Source organism: Sinocyclocheilus grahami, unplaced genomic scaffold, assembly GCF_001515645.1.
Source record: "Sinocyclocheilus grahami isolate Dianchi unplaced genomic scaffold, SAMN03320097.WGS_v1.1 scaffold2.1, whole genome shotgun sequence".
Taxonomy (NCBI): domain Eukaryota; kingdom Metazoa; phylum Chordata; class Actinopteri; order Cypriniformes; family Cyprinidae; genus Sinocyclocheilus; species Sinocyclocheilus grahami.
Window position 1 is genome coordinate 1,925,994 of NW_015505181.1, and position 17,431 is coordinate 1,943,424.

The 17,431-nt window shown below is 37.9% G+C and overlaps 1 protein-coding gene across 1 annotated transcript in view; it reads right to left on the reverse strand.

Moving 5' to 3' along the window:
• LOC107603068 (leucine-rich repeat neuronal protein 2-like) overlaps positions 1 to 16,975 on the reverse strand; it is a 63,374-nt gene extending 46,399 nt beyond the window's left edge. The window contains exon 1 of the mRNA XM_016295806.1: positions 16,745 to 16,975. The gene's annotated coding sequence lies outside the window, so the exon portion shown is untranslated. The remainder of the gene's footprint in view (positions 1 to 16,744) is intronic.
• Positions 16,976 to 17,431: the final 456 nt, after the last annotated feature.

Consider the following 17,431-nt stretch of genomic DNA (forward strand, 5'->3'; position numbering starts at 1 on the left):
AGCCTCACACAATGCTAAAACACGATGGAGGGAGACCGATCATATCACCACTTGCAGCATGATTTTGAGACCAAATCTTTCCCGCCATATGGTCCTACATAAACAATGTGAGAGTACATTTTGTCAGTGGGCCTAAAATTATTTTAAACAGACAAATTGGGATACAATTCTGCCTTGTTTCAATTTTAATGCACTTTTCGGTTGCCATATCCTCTTACAACGACTTGTTAGTTGCTAATTACGTACTGCAAGCTAAATTGTTTTTGAGAGTTTTTTTTCCCCAGGATATAGTTGCATATCATGCTAGGAAATTTTAACGTTATTGACTTTAATGGCAGCATGAGCCTAGCATGAACGCTAACTCTCTGGAAGTTCTTGGTTTTCGCTAATAAATACACGGTCACAGACTACATTGTTTTTGAGGGTTATTTCCAGAATATACCTTGCTAGTAAAATTTGTTATTTACTTCAGAGGCTGTATGTGTTAACCTAGCGTGAATTTTAACTCTCTGGAAGTCCTTGGTTTTTGTTAATACTGTAAACACTTGGTAGTCACAGGCTACATTGTTTTTGAGTTTTTCTTTCTTTTTTTCAAAATCTTGCTAGGAAAAGTTTATGCTATTTACTTAATGCTAACTCTTTAGAAACCTTTGGTTTTCACTAAAAACATGAAGTCACAGACTTTAAGGGTTATTACCAGAATACAGTCGCTTATCTTGCGACTAGTCCTTGTTTAGTACTTGGTTTGTTTTTCTCCTTTTTCTGAATATATGTGACATTTCAACTGAAAAACCTGTGAGTATGTCTTCCTTTATTTTACTCAGCACTTGCCTTTTACACGATAGGCCATTCAAGTGCACAGCTCCTCAGTCCTTTTACATGTCTGGCCATAAAGAGGGGAATAAAATGCTCTGGCCCTGACCCTGCTTGTATTTGTCTACACATCAATAAAAGCTGGTTAGATCGCTGCCGACAGCTACGTAGTATGAGCATTCAGAGAGATTTGTGGGTCGTGCCCCCTGCGAATAGAATGCTAACCTGTATCACATCAGCTTATGTGTGGAAACTTCTTTATTTCTTCCTTCAGGCTGACTGTTTTGCATCTTCACTATAATTGCAGAAAGGTGTTTGGGAAATTATCTTGGCACAATCCCCAAATGACAAATTAGTTTGCATTAGTGTGTGGATCCATCCAGATCCTTCCAATTACTTCCTGTATGTAATCAGACTTATTACAGAACCCTGCTGTTTTTGAGGGGGTTTTCTATCATCACAACATTCAAGGAGAAAATAAAGGTTCTGCGAAGTGTGGGAATACGCTGATCCAATTTTGGGCTTTTTAACGGCAATGAGTCTCCGTAAATCAGAGGAAGTTTAAGAAGGGAACTGTCTGCTTTTAATAAATGGCCTGGCCATAACTTTTCTTTGGGAAACAAGCGTATTGAAGAATATAATTTAATTTCTCGTTTAAATGGCTCAATGAATCAGATAAGGGTAGCGCGCTCGGAGGCAAAGGATGGCACATGAAATTAAATGGAAGTGGAGGAAGGTGGGAGTGTAAAATAGGGGGACGTCAGCATCAGGCATGTCATTTAAATCAATGCGCTACCTATCAACACCAGCACGCTTTGCAACCGCAGATGTATCGCAGTATCTCTCTTTATAGGACTGCTCAGTCTTCCTCTGTGAAGAACTGTAAAATCAACACTTTTTGATTAAAACTGGATATCCAGAGAATTGGAAAAGCCATCATAAAATTTTTAAAGTCCCCTGTTCCTTTGGACATTCATGTATTATTCTATTTGTTAAATCTTTTAGCTACCAATAGGGTTGTCATGATACTTGGATTTTGTCTTGCAGTTCAAAAACAGCTGAAATATCACAGTAAGTATTATGGTGATAACATTCTTGTTGTTTGGGTGTTTATCTGTTGTTTAATTCTGTACAGTTTTAATAAGAAGAATTTATGTTATGTTATGTTATGTTATGTTATGTTATGTTATGTTATATTATATTATGTTATATTATATTCTTTTATATTATAATCACATTTGGTTTGTTTCAGAGCACCAAACAAACCAAGATGCTTAAAGAGAATGCACACCATTCAAAATTTGGGGGTTGGTAAGATTTTTTTAAATTTATTTATTTTCTTTTAATGTTAAATCTTGTTGAAAGAAGTCTCTCACCAAGGCTGCATTTATTTGATCAAAAAATACAGTAAGAAACCGTAATATTGTGAAATATCATTACTCCAGCTTACTTCAGTCTTCAGTCACAGGATTTGTTGCTCAAGAAACATTTCTTATTGTCATGTTGAAAATCGTTGTGCTGCTTCATTTTTTATTATTATTATTATTTTTGTAATGATGTGAAAGTCTTTATTGTGACTTTTGATCAATTCAGTGCATACTTGCTGAATAAAAGAATGATTTTTTTCTCCTTTTAGGGAAAGGAGAGATGGCCTTAGATCAGTGGCCACTGTGTCATCTTATAAGGCAGACAAAGATATTAAAGCTGGCTGATTCACCTAAATATTTGATGAAAAATGAAATGCGGATGTTTGCTTCGGCATTCCCTTGTAAAGCATATATCTGCATTTGTTCAATCATGCACAAACAGAGTTACGTAAGTTTGTTTACACTTTTGGCCCAGAAGCTTAATGGACATGCGTTTGATGGTCTGCGGGGATGTAAACATGCATTGGGATAACAAACAAGTGCTACTACTCTTGCACGCAGAAGTCTCACTGAATGTGCAGCGACCCATCTCTTCTATTTTATCCATGCTCTTTGGCCACAAGGGGCCGAGGGTTTGTGCGAGGGCTCGAGTGTGTGCGTGCGATGATGCTGATGGTGGTTATTAAAGGCTTCCATTCCTTTGGGAGATGCAGGGAGGAGTGCCACTTAGTCTCTCACTGGGCGCAGATGGCCCGTGGCAGGATGGATCATGTCACATGGGGCCGGGCGAAACGGGGGCAAGGTGTCCCCTCCCTGCTCTTCTCCGCTCGCTGTGCGACCTGTCACCAGCCATTGATGTCAGGTGTCGCTGCAGGGAACGGACTGCTCATTAGGTTTGCCTCAATTTCCTCCACCTTCCTGCACCGAGAGGAACAACATTAAATTTGTGTCACTCATTAAGCGTTTTATTCTCACTGACACTCCGCAGAGGGTCACACTGTGTTCCTGCTCGCAATAATGGGAATTACTCATCTTTATAAGAAAGATTTGTATCGTTCCCAGAAAGAAATGCCACCCTCAAAGCGAGGAGACAGCATGTGCATTAAGGTGAGAGTGTGTGGCCCCAAGTTGTTAACATTCATTCATTCTGAGAGACCTAAGTATAACGGTCTGCTGACTGGGGAGGCGTTTAGCACTGTCCACTTGGTTTTTATTCTGGTGTGAATATTTTTTGCAGCAGATACATTTTGCTGACTGGCTACCTTGAGGCCGTCGATGCATCTAAAATCCTGTCTCTTGCTGTACTTGCATGTCTTAAGCATGTCTTCTGGCAAAACCTGTTTTATAATTAGTATTCTGTTACCGTCTGATTGGTCATAGAGGGTTTTTGTTTTATATAATAGCATCTATGGAGGCTGGTGGTGGGCTTTTTGTCAGTATATAAGATCAGCTGCTATATGTAAAGATGAGTTTCTTATGTAAATGTCACAACTTCACATTTCATTAAAAAAAAATTCATTTGCAGAGTACTTTGCAATAATTGTTTTCCTGCTAAATGTCACCCACGAAAGCTCTTATAATGGAGGAATTTACATTAAATACTACAATTATGTTTCTTATCAGGAAATTAAGAGAAGCAATGGTTCACATGGGGGGAAAAAAATTTAAAATTCTGATATCATAATACGCATGCCAACCTTGAAACATGACTAACGCGGTAATGGAAAACTCAGCATGCCGAAGTGAGACTGGCCATCCAATTTATGGATATCAGTGTGACCATTATGACTTAAATGGCCTTGGCTTGTGGGAATAATTGCATTTCTATGGTTGGGCAAGGGCATGTCTGAATGTGGTAATAAACATGCATGTTTTCCACTTTGGCTCAAAAATAGGAATGGATGTGAAAGTTATGCTTGAGTAAGACATCGACTAAAATAGCAGCTCAGAAAATTCATGCACGTGGCAGGATGCCATGTACGAATACGGTCATCATTATTCACCCTGCATATATAGGCAGGAAGACATATGTTTCCTTTAGGATATGTCTGTACAAGTAAACTGTGTTTTATGCTTATACATTTAATTGCATGTACTGTAATTGCTGAGTTTTGGAGTAGAACTACTTGCCATTGTAACGCCTGGACAAATCAGACACACAATTATTTGTTATATTTAACAAATAATCCCTAACGCACCTCAACAAGCCAACTATGAGGGTCTATGGACCCTTACCCCAAAATACAAATATCCTCAAACGGACAGAACAGACCTCTGGTTATCACAGTAACCAGATAAACGTTACGACTTGTAGACAGAGTCACAAGTCTAAAAAACAGACACATACTGCTTATAGAAAAGGACTCCTTTCATTAATTCATAGACAAACCTTTATATGAATGAACAAGCATTTCCCCAGGTCATTGTGTATTTTTATTACTCTTCTTGTATATTGTCTTTTTTATTGTATACTGTTTTATGCATGCTTATGATACAGTGTTAATTTTGACAGCAAATTTTGATTTAGTTTTAGTCATAGTCTTTTGACTAAAATGCCATTTTAGTTTTAGTCATATTTTAGTCATCTGAATTGTTTTTAGTTTTAGTCTAGTTTTAGTCGACTAAATCTACAGTAAATGTAGTCGGCTAAAATCTAATGGGTTTAGTTACAGTGCAGTTACAGTTATTAAGCATTTCTCTAAAATTTCCAAACTCATTATATAGGTTTGATATTAAGGTTTTATCATGATAGACACCGATTTAACTGTGGTGACACACAACATGCTTTTATGTTAAAATTAAGTTAAGTCGGACAAAATCGACTCATTTTCAGTGCGTTCCAAACGGGATATATCGCCCTCTGAAGGGCACTTCGGAGTGAAAACAGTTATTGCCGCCATATTGAAGGGTTGTTCCAAACCGAAGTGCTTAAAACTGGTCACTTCAAAGGGCCCTTCGGAATGAAGGATTTCGAAGGGTACAACTGATGGACACTTCGGACTCCCATGATCCTTTGCGCAGATTCTTTGCATGATGACGGCGCCTCCGTGTGGGCACGTGATGATGAGGCAGAAGGGCACTTCAAGGAACAGTTGTTTGGTCCCCTACACCCTTCAAAGCTCTCACTCCGAAGGGTTAACCTTTTGAAGGGATTAGGGCATAGGGATGGGCCCTTCCAAATGGAACGCAGGGAAAGTGTGTAATTCTCCGTTAATGCGACACAAAAGAATACTTACGCGCTGTGAGACGCACTTTCTGTGTGTGTATGCTTCAGTGTCTGCACTCAGAAAACCGGACCAAATTGAGTTCTCTCTTGCGTCGTCAGATTTGTCCATATGTCTGCTCTTCTCTTACTCCCGCATATTGACATTTTTGAACGTTTTATATGACGTGCAGCAAGTGTATGTTAGCTTATGTCCCGCCGGTTCATATGTACGCATCTAACCTCCGAACCACGCAGCAGATTCGTTCTAAATGAATCTCTTCCCAAATCGTCCTTCCCTATCATTTTCGTCTAGTTTTTATTCGTTGACGAAAATGTCAATAGATTTACGTCATAGTTTTTGTCATTCAAAAAGAGTTTTAGTTCGTTATCGTCTCGTTGTCGTCGGTGAAAAAAATGTCATTGGCGAAAATTATGACAAATTATTCATCAACGAAATTAACACTGTTATGATAGAACCACTAGTTAATGCAACCTATACCATGTTTGGTATCTATGAATTCGTATTTTGATGATCTAAATGAGAGTGAAACATATTCGTGTTCTAAGAATCTTTAATAGTTTTTGAATCGGCACCAAATCCAGTTACATATGCAAAATACCATGTTCGAAGACAGAGTCGTCACCATTTGCTGACCCCCTGGAGGTGTGACCTCCATAGAAGTTAAAAGGCCTCACTACATCAGTGACCTCCGCACTCTTAGATCTTCTTCTTCTGCTTCGTCTTCTGGTTGCTGCTCATGTGGGACTCACTAAATCCCAGGGCCGGCGCAGCTGCGCCTAGCAGGCCTCAACTACTTCAATGGCCAGTGCAAGTATCGTACATTTAACTAAACGAAACAGAGAATGTTATTTTCTGTGGCCACGAAAGAATCATTTCTTAGAGTTGATATGAAATTACACTGAATGTTCGCTGGACGAACAGATTAGTTGATGGTAATATTAATTCTGCTACAGTTACTACTGGCAGCTGATATAAATAATTTTAATTAATAAAAATTAATTATTTATTTATATACATTTCTCTTTTTAGCGAATTTTCTAAACCATGAAGGGATGTAAATATATGCGTGTCTGTTCACCAGTGGATGTTAAGAAATATGCTCTCAACAGAGGCCGTCACTGCCTTTTGCTCAACAGTAAGGATGGCCTGATGGTGTGTGATGGTTTCAGGCCAGTTACAAAACGTGTTGTTTGCTGAGTTGATATGTTGTTTTAATTTAGTTCCCTGTGTATGTTTTAATGTCTTGCAAACTTAAATATTTGGTTTTGTTTGACATAATGAATGCTTTGAATTGATTTAGTATGCCACTAAATCACAAGTTTATTTATTTACAATAAATGCCCTAAACACCTGCATTTTCACTAGGGCTAGTAAATATATTTGCATGGTAAGTAGACAACATCATGTTTGACTGAGCCAGCAGAAAACAAAACAAACAAAAAAATTGTCTTGAGCTCTGCTTTGCATAAGCCTTGATCTGCTATCATGTTGTCATCTGTTTATGAGTCACTTCCTTTTAATTTATCATATTGGGGTACCTTATAAATAATTCAGCTTCATACCTTCTGATATTTCACAAATGCCTTGAGCCGTTGAAGCAGACAGTCTCACTCTTCCATGTTAGGCCATTCTACAAGGAAAAGTCCGTCTGTTCATTTTAGTTCTGGTCTGTTTCTGGAACCAGCACCTTAATGAATGCTAATGACAAATTGTCCAAACATTTTGAAAGCTGAAGGTCAAAAACTAAAACCTGGTTGCTATATCCACTAGAGTCCCTTTCTTTCCTTTCTTCTTTCTTTTGTTAATGAATTTCCAAGATGATCAGTTGCTCTGACAGTGCAATCTTCTCACTCAGCCAGTTTGATGCTGTGATTAGTATTAATTGGACTGAGTCAAAAATGCAGTGATGATCCCAGCTAAGCTGTATGTGAGAGCAATTAATGAGAAGAGATGCCTTAGTATTCATAACTGAGCTCGCTTGAGAAGACAGGAAGAGAATTTGCGGGACAAAGCCGACTATTTTGTATATATATATATTTTTTATCAGCAGGCCTTTTTTAATGAACTGTTCTATTGCTATAGGCCTGCAAGGATATATTTAAGAATTTAAGGGAAAGCATGCATAATGTGGTTACTGAAGCAAGTTCTTTTGACTTCCTCATTAAGAAAGACACTGATTTCTTTATCTTAAAAAATGTTTTATCTCTCGCCTGCGTGTCTTTTTAGTTTTCTCTGTGTTTCTGAACCACATTGCTAAAGTATGTTCTTACAAACTAAGGCATGAATGTGGTAATAAACATGCATGTTTTCCACTTTGGCTCAAAAGTAGGAGGGGATGTGAACATTATGCTTGAGTAAGACATGGACTAAAATAGCAGCTCTGGATAGTCATGCACATGGCAGGATGCCATACGAATATTGTCATTATTATGCGCCCTGCATATTTAGGCAGAAAGATGTATGTTTTATTTAGGATCAGTCTATACAAGTAAACTGTTTTATGCTTATACATTTTTTTTTAAATTGCTGAATTTTGAAGTGACTACTTACCATGAAGATGATGCAAATATATGCATGTCTGTTCACCAGTGGATGTTAAGAAATATGCTCTCAACAGAGGCCGTCACTGCCTTTTGCTCAACAGTAAGGATGGCCTGATGGTGTGTGATGGTTTCAGGCCAGTTACAAAACGTGTTGTTTGCTGAGTTGATATGTTGTTTTAATTTAGTTCCCTGTGTATGTTTTAATGTCTTGCAAACTTAAATATTTGGTTTTGTTTGACATAATGAATGCTTTGAATTGATTTAGTATGCCACTAAATCACAAGTTTATTTATTTACAATAAATGCCCTAAACACCTGCATTTTCACTAGGGCTAGTAAATATATTTGCATGGTAAGTAGACAACATCATGTTTGACTGAGCCAGCAGAAAACAAAACAAACAAAAAAATTGTCTTGAGCTCTGCTTTGCATAAGCCTTGATCTGCTATCATGTTGTCATCTGTTTATGAGTCACTTCCTTTTAATTTATCATATTGGGGTACCTTATAAATAATTCAGCTTCATACCTTCTGATATTTCACAAATGCCTTGAGCCGTTGAAGCAGACAGTCTCACTCTTCCATGTTAGGCCATTCTACAAGGAAAAGTCCGTCTGTTCATTTTAGTTCTGGTCTGTTTCTGGAACCAGCACCTTAATGAATGCTAATGACAAATTGTCCAAACATTTTGAAAGCTGAAGGTCAAAAACTAAAACCTGGTTGCTATATCCACTAGAGTCCCTTTCTTTCCTTTCTTCTTTCTTTTGTTAATGAATTTCCAAGATGATCAGTTGCTCTGACAGTGCAATCTTCTCACTCAGCCAGTTTGATGCTGTGATTAGTATTAATTGGACTGAGTCAAAAATGCAGTGATGATCCCAGCTAAGCTGTATGTGAGAGCAATTAATGAGAAGAGATGCCTTAGTATTCATAACTGAGCTCGCTTGAGAAGACAGGAAGAGAATTTGCGGGACAAAGCCGACTATTTTGTATATATATATATTTTTTATCAGCAGGCCTTTTTTAATGAACTGTTCTATTGCTATAGGCCTGCAAGGATATATTTAAGAATTTAAGGGAAAGCATGCATAATGTGGTTACTGAAGCAAGTTCTTTTGACTTCCTCATTAAGAAAGACACTGATTTCTTTATCTTAAAAAATGTTTTATCTCTCGCCTGCGTGTCTTTTTAGTTTTCTCTGTGTTTCTGAACCACATTGCTAAAGTATGTTCTTACAAACTAAGGCAAAGGGATTTCATATAATAATTTTTTCTTGTTTGTACAGGCAAATTCATTTTTCTGTACGTCCAAATGAGTTCAGATGTAACACTCTGAAATGACAGCGTGAATCAGACAATAAGCCTTGTGAATTGAAAACTAAAGTCATAAAAGATTTGATTCAACCAACACCGAGAGTAAACAATTTTCCACAAAACAACTCAAAATCTTTGTAGCTTGCTGCAGTACAGGATAAGATTCAAAACTCATTGTCAAATCAAAGTTTTTCAATCAGAGTGATGTGTCATTGCTATTTTATGTATTTTCTTTTTTACGTCATTTAAGTCGTGTAATATATGGAGGACCAAACCTGCAGAAATGAAAAACGAATAAATATAAAGATAAATAAATAAATAAAATGACAGGAAAATAAATAAAGGAATAAATGACTTGATAAAAACTAATATAGTTAATTTTTTTATTACTTTTTCCTTTATGTATTATATTATTTTATGTATTTATTTTTGCATTTATTTTATTTTAATTTATTTATTTATGTATGTATTTATTATTTTTTATAATAAATACATATTATAAAAATGTCGTATTTAACTTTAGAGATGGTCCCTAAACTTGCGAATATAGACGTCAACTGCCAGTGGGCCGCGATTCCAAAAAGCATTGTGAGCCTGAGTAGACCGTTGGTCTATCTAGGTCCTTTGGTGCAACTGGTTTACGACTGCATTTAGGCTCACAATGCTTTTGGGAGTCACGATTTTCTCTGTGTAATTCGACATAATAATGTGAATCTGTGAAAATATCTTGCAACTCTGCAGTTGATCCCACAAACTCCGATCTCGTTTGATCTGACGCTTCTGCGTGAGCTCTCTCAACCAATGATTCACCGGAGCTCCGCAAGGACCGCCCCTCATTTCCATGCTGCACACGGAAAAGTAAAAATAAATAAATCTGGAAATAAATATATGTGGGAATAAATAAATATAAAAAATAAATAAACGCATGAATAAATACATTTAAAATAAATAAATAAATAAATACATAAATAAATGAATAAATACAAAAATAAATGATAAGATAAGTAAATAAAACTGAAAAAGAATACAAATAAATGTTAAAATAAATACAGAAAATAATACATATAGGAAAAAAGTCATAAAAATAAATCCAGGATTACATTTTATTACAAATGAACTATATTTGTTTTTATAAAGTCATTTATTTCTTTATTTTCCTGTTTTTATTTATTATTTCTGCAGGTTTGGGCCTCCATAGTAAAAGGGGAGTTAAAATCACACACTGAAAAATGGCTTTTCAGTTTCCCTAAAAGTAAAATCAACGATTGCATTTAATTTGTTGTTAACCGTTTGTTCAGAAAACATAAAATGTATATTGAAACCATACATATAAAAAAAAACACAAAAAAGGCTATATTTAATGCCAAAATAATTTTTTCATTGCAGGTTTTGGTGCAAACAATCTGGGGAAAAAAAGTTCAGTGAGGAAGTAGTTGAACTGATATAAGGTTTGTTCTTTTTTCCTGTTAAATCTACAGTGTACGAAAACATTGTTCTGTTGAGCTCCACAATGAAATGTTAATGGCCGACTGTTTGATAAATCTGTTCGAGTTGTTTTACTGTCACTGTTTGCGTTCATCATCACACTGCAAGATGGCAGACTGATGTGTTTGATATGCCCTTGAGGCTTGTGAGCAGTGCTCTGTCTTCACCTCCTTCTTCAGACATATCCATACCACTCTCAGAACAAAACATATTAATTTCTGACAGCAGTGCGTACTATATGCCTATGCAGATGTGATGCACAACATACTCGCTCTTATTTGTCTTTATGTAGGGTGCCTGTAAGGCCATGTAGCCAAATGAGCTACACAGAGGAGACATCATATCCCGGTCCTGTCTTTCACTTTGATTTCTTAGCTCCTTTAGCTGATTTGTTTGTATATGTGCTTACAGAAATGCAGTGCACAGACAGAGCAGTGAGTCTGGGTGCATGTGCGGTGATGGGCTGCGTTGTGACCGTGCCATTTTTTTCTTTCTCTTTGAGACAGATGTCTGTGATCTTTCCTGCCCTGAGTTCATCTGCCCTCTTCAGGGAGTACAAGAGGTGAAGTCCAACAACCCTTATGACCCTATTACGCATATGCTCGTTCACATTTGTACACATACACACGTGGCTCATTTGCTGTACTGCTGTTTCCCAGCAGTCAGAAGTGAGTCCTTGCCCATGGATGACCGAGCCAAGCCTGATTTTTAGAGAGAGTGAGATAGAGAGAGAATGGGGAAGAGGAATGGAGAGGTTTTCCTTAATTTAACAATCCAGCCTGCTGTCCATAATTGAGCCATGTGAGATTATACACCAAAATAAAGCCACTGGGAATCAACTTGAATGTGGACAGACCTTGTGTGCATGTCATTAGGGTTGGAAATCATACAGAAAAAAATATTCTGGTTACTTAAACATTTTTAGTACTTTCCCCTCCCAGAAATGGGTCCAAACTAAATTAAACCAAAAAATGTAATACTACTATAATAATAAATATATAGACTATTGTTTAAAAGGTTGATAAGGTTTTTAAAATTTTGTTGAAAGGTGTCTGTTATGATCACCAAGGCTGCATTTATTTGATGAAAAATACAGTAAAAATAGAAATATCAGAAATATTGTGAAATATCATTATGATTTAAAATAATTAATATATTTTAAAATGTAGTTTATTCCTGTAATGGCAAAGCTGAATTCTCAGCATGCTATTAATCCAATCTTCAGTGTCACATGATCCTTAAAAAATATGCTTATTTGGTGCTCAAGAAACATTATTATTATTATTATTCTTTCTCAAAATTCTTTGATGAATAGAAGAAATGCATTTATTTGAAGTAGAAATCTTCTGTAACATTATAAATGTCTTTACTGTCACTTTTGATCAATTTAATGCATTTGTTTTCATCTACATCGGTAAAAAATAAATAAATAAATTTTTAAAGAATGTTGACGTTCAAGAACCATTACCAGAACTGACATTTGTGAAAATTATTCTGTTCCGGCATTGTTTCAAAAATGGAAACAGCTCTGAACAGTTCTTGATTCCCAACCCTGGGGAAAATTCCTGCTCTGTCATCATATTATTTTCCGCTGTACCAAATATAAACTTTATATTTCTTTTTTAGGAGTTTTCCCCCCCCAAGTCTCTCCACATCAAACCCATTGCCTTTTGTTGCTATACATTTTTATTAAAGGGATAGTTCACCCAAAAATTAAAATTGGATGTTTATCTGCTTCCCCCCAGGGCATCCAAGATGTAGGTGGCTTTGTTTGTTCAGTAAAACACAAATTATCCAGTCGAGCCGTTGCAGTCTATCAGTCGTATAATGCATGACAATGGTAACAAAATCTATGAGAGTAAAAAAAAAATGCACAGACAAATCCAAATTAAGCCCTGCGGCTCGTGACGACACATTGATGTCCTAAGACACGAAACGATTGGTTTGTGCCAGAAACTGACCAGTATTTATATAGTTTTTTACCTCCAATACACCACTATGTCCAACTTCCTTGAGCGCGTACGTGGCATCCGATGCGTGAGGTGTGTACGTGCTCTGGCATAGTTTACGCAAGCGCCGGAAGTGATCTCTCGAGTGTATACGTCACTCATTGGTTACACAGTGCACAGTCATTGTAGGTACGATGGCTAATCAAAATGGTACTTACTTGCGCTTATCCAGATTGTTCAAACTGACTTAAAACTAAAAGATTACGTTCTCTCGCGCGAACTCATTCGGGAGTGGTGACTTTCCACGCATTCCCAACTTCTGAGCCTGCTCGCCTGAAGTTATGGTTGATTGCTCTTCGGCTGGATATCAACACACCCATTAACGTAAACTACGCCAGAGCGTGTACACACCTCACGCACCGGATGCTGTGCACGCGCTCAGGGAAGTTGGACATAGTGCTGTATTAGAGGTAAAAAATTATATAAATACTGTTTGGTTTCTCGCACAAATCGATCGTTCCGTGTCTTAGGACATCAATGTGTCGTCACGAGCCACAGGGTTTAATTTGGATTTGTCTGTGCATGTTTTTTTTACTCTCTTAGATTTTGTTCCCATTGCCATGCATTATACGACTGATAGACTGCAACGACTGGACTTAAAAATCATCAAATGTGTTCTACTGAAGAAACAAAGTCACCTACATCTTGGATGCCCTGGGGGTAAGCAGATAAAGAACTATCCCTTTAAGGCCAGTTTAATAGGGATTATCTCTAATTGTTCACAGGCCAATCCATGACAATAAAAGGGGATTACAGCAGCTAGATGGCAGGGACATTCATGGAATGATGATAAGTTAAACAAGACATCACATGCACAATTCTTAATTTGGTTTGAGGCTCTTGCATGTCATTGTCAGCCATATGGTACGAGAGCTGTTTGCATGTGGTAAATAGCACGAGACTGTTTCCTTTGTGGCAGATCAATAAACATAATCGACCCTGCCGTTATAGTCAAATGGGCATGTCTTTGCAACAGCAGATATATCTGCTAAGCAGCACCTAGCCTGTCTCAGCTTCTTAATCATGGAAACATCTGCCCTCACTGAAAAAGACTCATCTGTAGGGGGACGGAGGGATGTGCTGCATAAATTTTCTCCCATCACTCACCCTTTCATTCTCTCTCTTTTTTCCACAGTCTCGCCTCTGTATCTCTTTTTCGCACTCTGAGGCATCTGTTCTGTCACACCCTTCGCCTCATTAGCGATGCTAACACGAAGAGGATTTAACAGATGTTTATGACAAACCAGCTCACACTTACCTGCAGGATGAAGACATTGAAAGACCTACAAGATCACAAAACACCTCCTAAAAGGCCACACAAGCCTCAAAGCCAGCACAAATCAGCGGGATAGTGGGCCGAGGAGCTGAAGCATTGTTTTTGTATTTGCAAGGTAACCCTTCGTTATTGTTTTCAGCTGTACTGTACTGTCAGCCCCTAGTGTTTTTATTTTTAGAAAGCAGAACCGTGGCAGCATTTCGCCCTTCGTGGGGGTTCTTGTCTTATGCTCAAAGTGAAGTGGTTGTTGACAGTGCAACGTAGGCCTGGACACGTTGAAAAATGTCACTGTCACCTTTGAAAAATATTGGAATGGGCTCTTTAAAAGTAAATTATGAGTGGACAGCAGTGATCAAATGTGTTATTCTATAGGTGGAATCAGTAGAGAACGTGTCATGTAGGAGTGTTTGTGATTACAGTTTGTTCTCAAAGAGTAACTGAAAATATTTTCTTTAGAATCACATCTGAAATTATGCATATAGTAAGATAGAAAAAAGACGGATAGATAGTTTTGTATGTTAAATACATTCATTTAATGATCAAAGTAGCATTTCTTGGCCAGTCAGTAACTTAAGAAGGAATCACTCCAACCGATTCAATAAATCAGTTTGATTCAAATCAGTAACTCATGATTTTGAGTCTAATTTTGAGTCTCTTTGAATGAATCATCGCTCATGTGTCATTGGTAGTTTAATAGGCAACTCTCACTTTTTTCTGCTACTTGTACATTATTTAGCTTTAGAGTCACTCTTTGTATCCACTTTGGATCCATTTATTTTTCTTTTTTTTATGAAGACGGAGACTATGAGCAGAGCTCAAATAAATTGCCTCTCATTTAGATTGCCTTTGGATCTAGATGAGATGTGAAGCACGATAAAGGATGATTTAGAGAACAATAGCTGTGAGCGTTATGAAATCAAGACATCTGAGGATTCAAAGTGGATTTGAGTTTAACAAACTAGTTTTCGGAATAGGCCAAAGAACTTCAACTAAAAAAAAGAACATGATTTACTCTCTACTGCATATACAGCACATTGGGACTGTCAGTCTAGCTAAATCATTAATTAGGAGCAATTCAAGGGTCATGGCATTTTTCATTGAATTAAGTTTAAAAAGTCATTGCCTCTAAATTTATTGTTGTAGGTAGCAATAATCTATTGGGTTAGCTAAAGTTTGCTTCATAAAAAGGACATCTTGAGTAGTTAGGAACTAATATAAGCCACTAAATGATGAAGAACTGTAAAGATAATAATGTTTACAGTGATGCACTGTCAGAGACCGTAGAGCTCCCTCATGCACGAAGAAGTGTATATTTGCATTCAGTAATCATGCCCATACACAGCACTGAGGGCTAATCAACATTGTGATAAACAAACTATGCAATTATCTTTCCAGTCTAGTTGTCAGGACAAGCCATGTGTTTAATTTCTTGGTACGACTTATTAAGAATTTATTCATTGATGTCTGGGTGCATTTTTATTAGCTGTCAGAATATTTTTCATCACAAATTGGATTGTGATTCACTGTCATCAACAACCCATGTCCAGAACTCATTTTAGCGCTATTTTATTGATTTATTTATTTTGGGGGTCACACGTAAATTGTATCTTTGGGAGAAGAAAATATTTTTCTATAATATAATAATACAAAATTTAATTTTTACCTTAACTTTCTTTTCCATTGAACATTATTCCAAATGACATAATATTTTAAAGCATTCAGCAAACTGTTACAACTTGCCTCTGAAACTACTTTCCTTTTCGACTGACAATAAGTCCCGTCAGTCAGGTCAACAGGTTGCGAACTGCTTTACACCTTAGCTTTAAAAACGTGTGCGTTTCCTTGGTCCCTATAGTAAATGGTTTAGTTGAACTCTATATTCATCCACAAACGAGCAACAACCACACACAGGCATTCTTACGATATATATATCGTATATTATGCGGAGCCGCATAATGCACCGGACACCTGCCAACACTCTCACGTGTGTTGGTCCGATCTTCCAGGATGACACCCACACGCGCATGCTTCCTCCCCACACATGAAGAGGTAGAGAAGGATTAGCACAGTGAGCTGACACCCCTCAGAGGAAAGAGTGTGGAGGAGGACAACAACAATAGACTCGCTGTGGAGAAGCAGAGCGCGCAGGCTAGCTTCTGCAAATTCAACTGCGACAGGGGCACAGCCGCGAGACGCGGACACGGATAGCAACAGCAGGGAGGAGGAAGAGGAAGAGAGGGTGGCAGAGTTTCTGGATGCTGGTGACTTCAATGAAATGACAGATGCGTGCCCCTACAGCCACACAAACGCGCACGCACACTGCGTTATCCTTATTTTCGCAAAGCCCTGGCTGTGGAATTTCAATGCGACATTAAGCGTCTCTCTCTCTTTCTCTCTCTCTCTCTCTCTCTCTCTCGGCCGAGCTAATGTGTGAGTCAGTGCTACTCTATCCCGATGTGCTCTGCATGCTGACCATAACTGCCATGCAGCGTGGAAAAGTCTTGACCTGTCAGTCAACTTGAGCTGCGTTTCAAACTATCGTCACCAGATCTTGTGACACAAAACCTCCTGATTCATTCGTAAATATCGAAGAATTTGCTTAGGTTCTCTGCTGGAATTATTTTCTGCCCTTTCTTGTGTCAACACCAATAGAAAAGCATCTGCATTGCGCGTTCAAATGCAATCATCACAGAAAACGATAAACTTCCCTACCGTGCAGAGATTTAATTTCAGCGTACATCTCGGTCTCTTCTACTTCTTTTTCTTCTTTTCTTTTTGTTGTCACGTTTTTTCTCGTTTTCCTTCTTGACGTTAGTCAATCAGCATGTATCCTCTCTCAGATTGTGTACGCGTTGTACGCACCTGCCTTAAACTCAGCTCTATTTCTGACACTGTGTAGGCGATCTACAGAGGACGGATCTGTGCGCGCTCTCTCTCTCTCTCTCTCTCGTTGGTGTGTGGCTGTTGCTGTCGGTGGCTTGCGTACTTGAGCAAGTACAGATACAGATCACTCTCTTTCTCTTTCTCTCTCTCTGCCCTTACCGTGTAGCCCCACCTCCTCCTTTTATAAGTCTCCCTTTCTTGCCCCCAACCCCTTTGCTATCTGTTCTATTTTTCCTTCTCTCCTTCATTTCTTTCTCACAGTCAGAACGTTATATGAAACCTGATATTTCCTTGTCACTTACCCCTTTATCATGTAACTCAGCTGCAATAGACGCTTAGTAAAAAGTGCAGCTACTGTAAGATGGTCTCCTGCCTTGCAGCAGCTCTTTCATGTGAAGGGGTTACTTTGATTTTGTTTGGTTAAAGGGATAGTTGACCCAAAAATGAAAATTCTGTCATTACTCACCCTCATGCCGTTCCAAACCTATGAGACCTTCGTTCATCTTCGGAAAACAC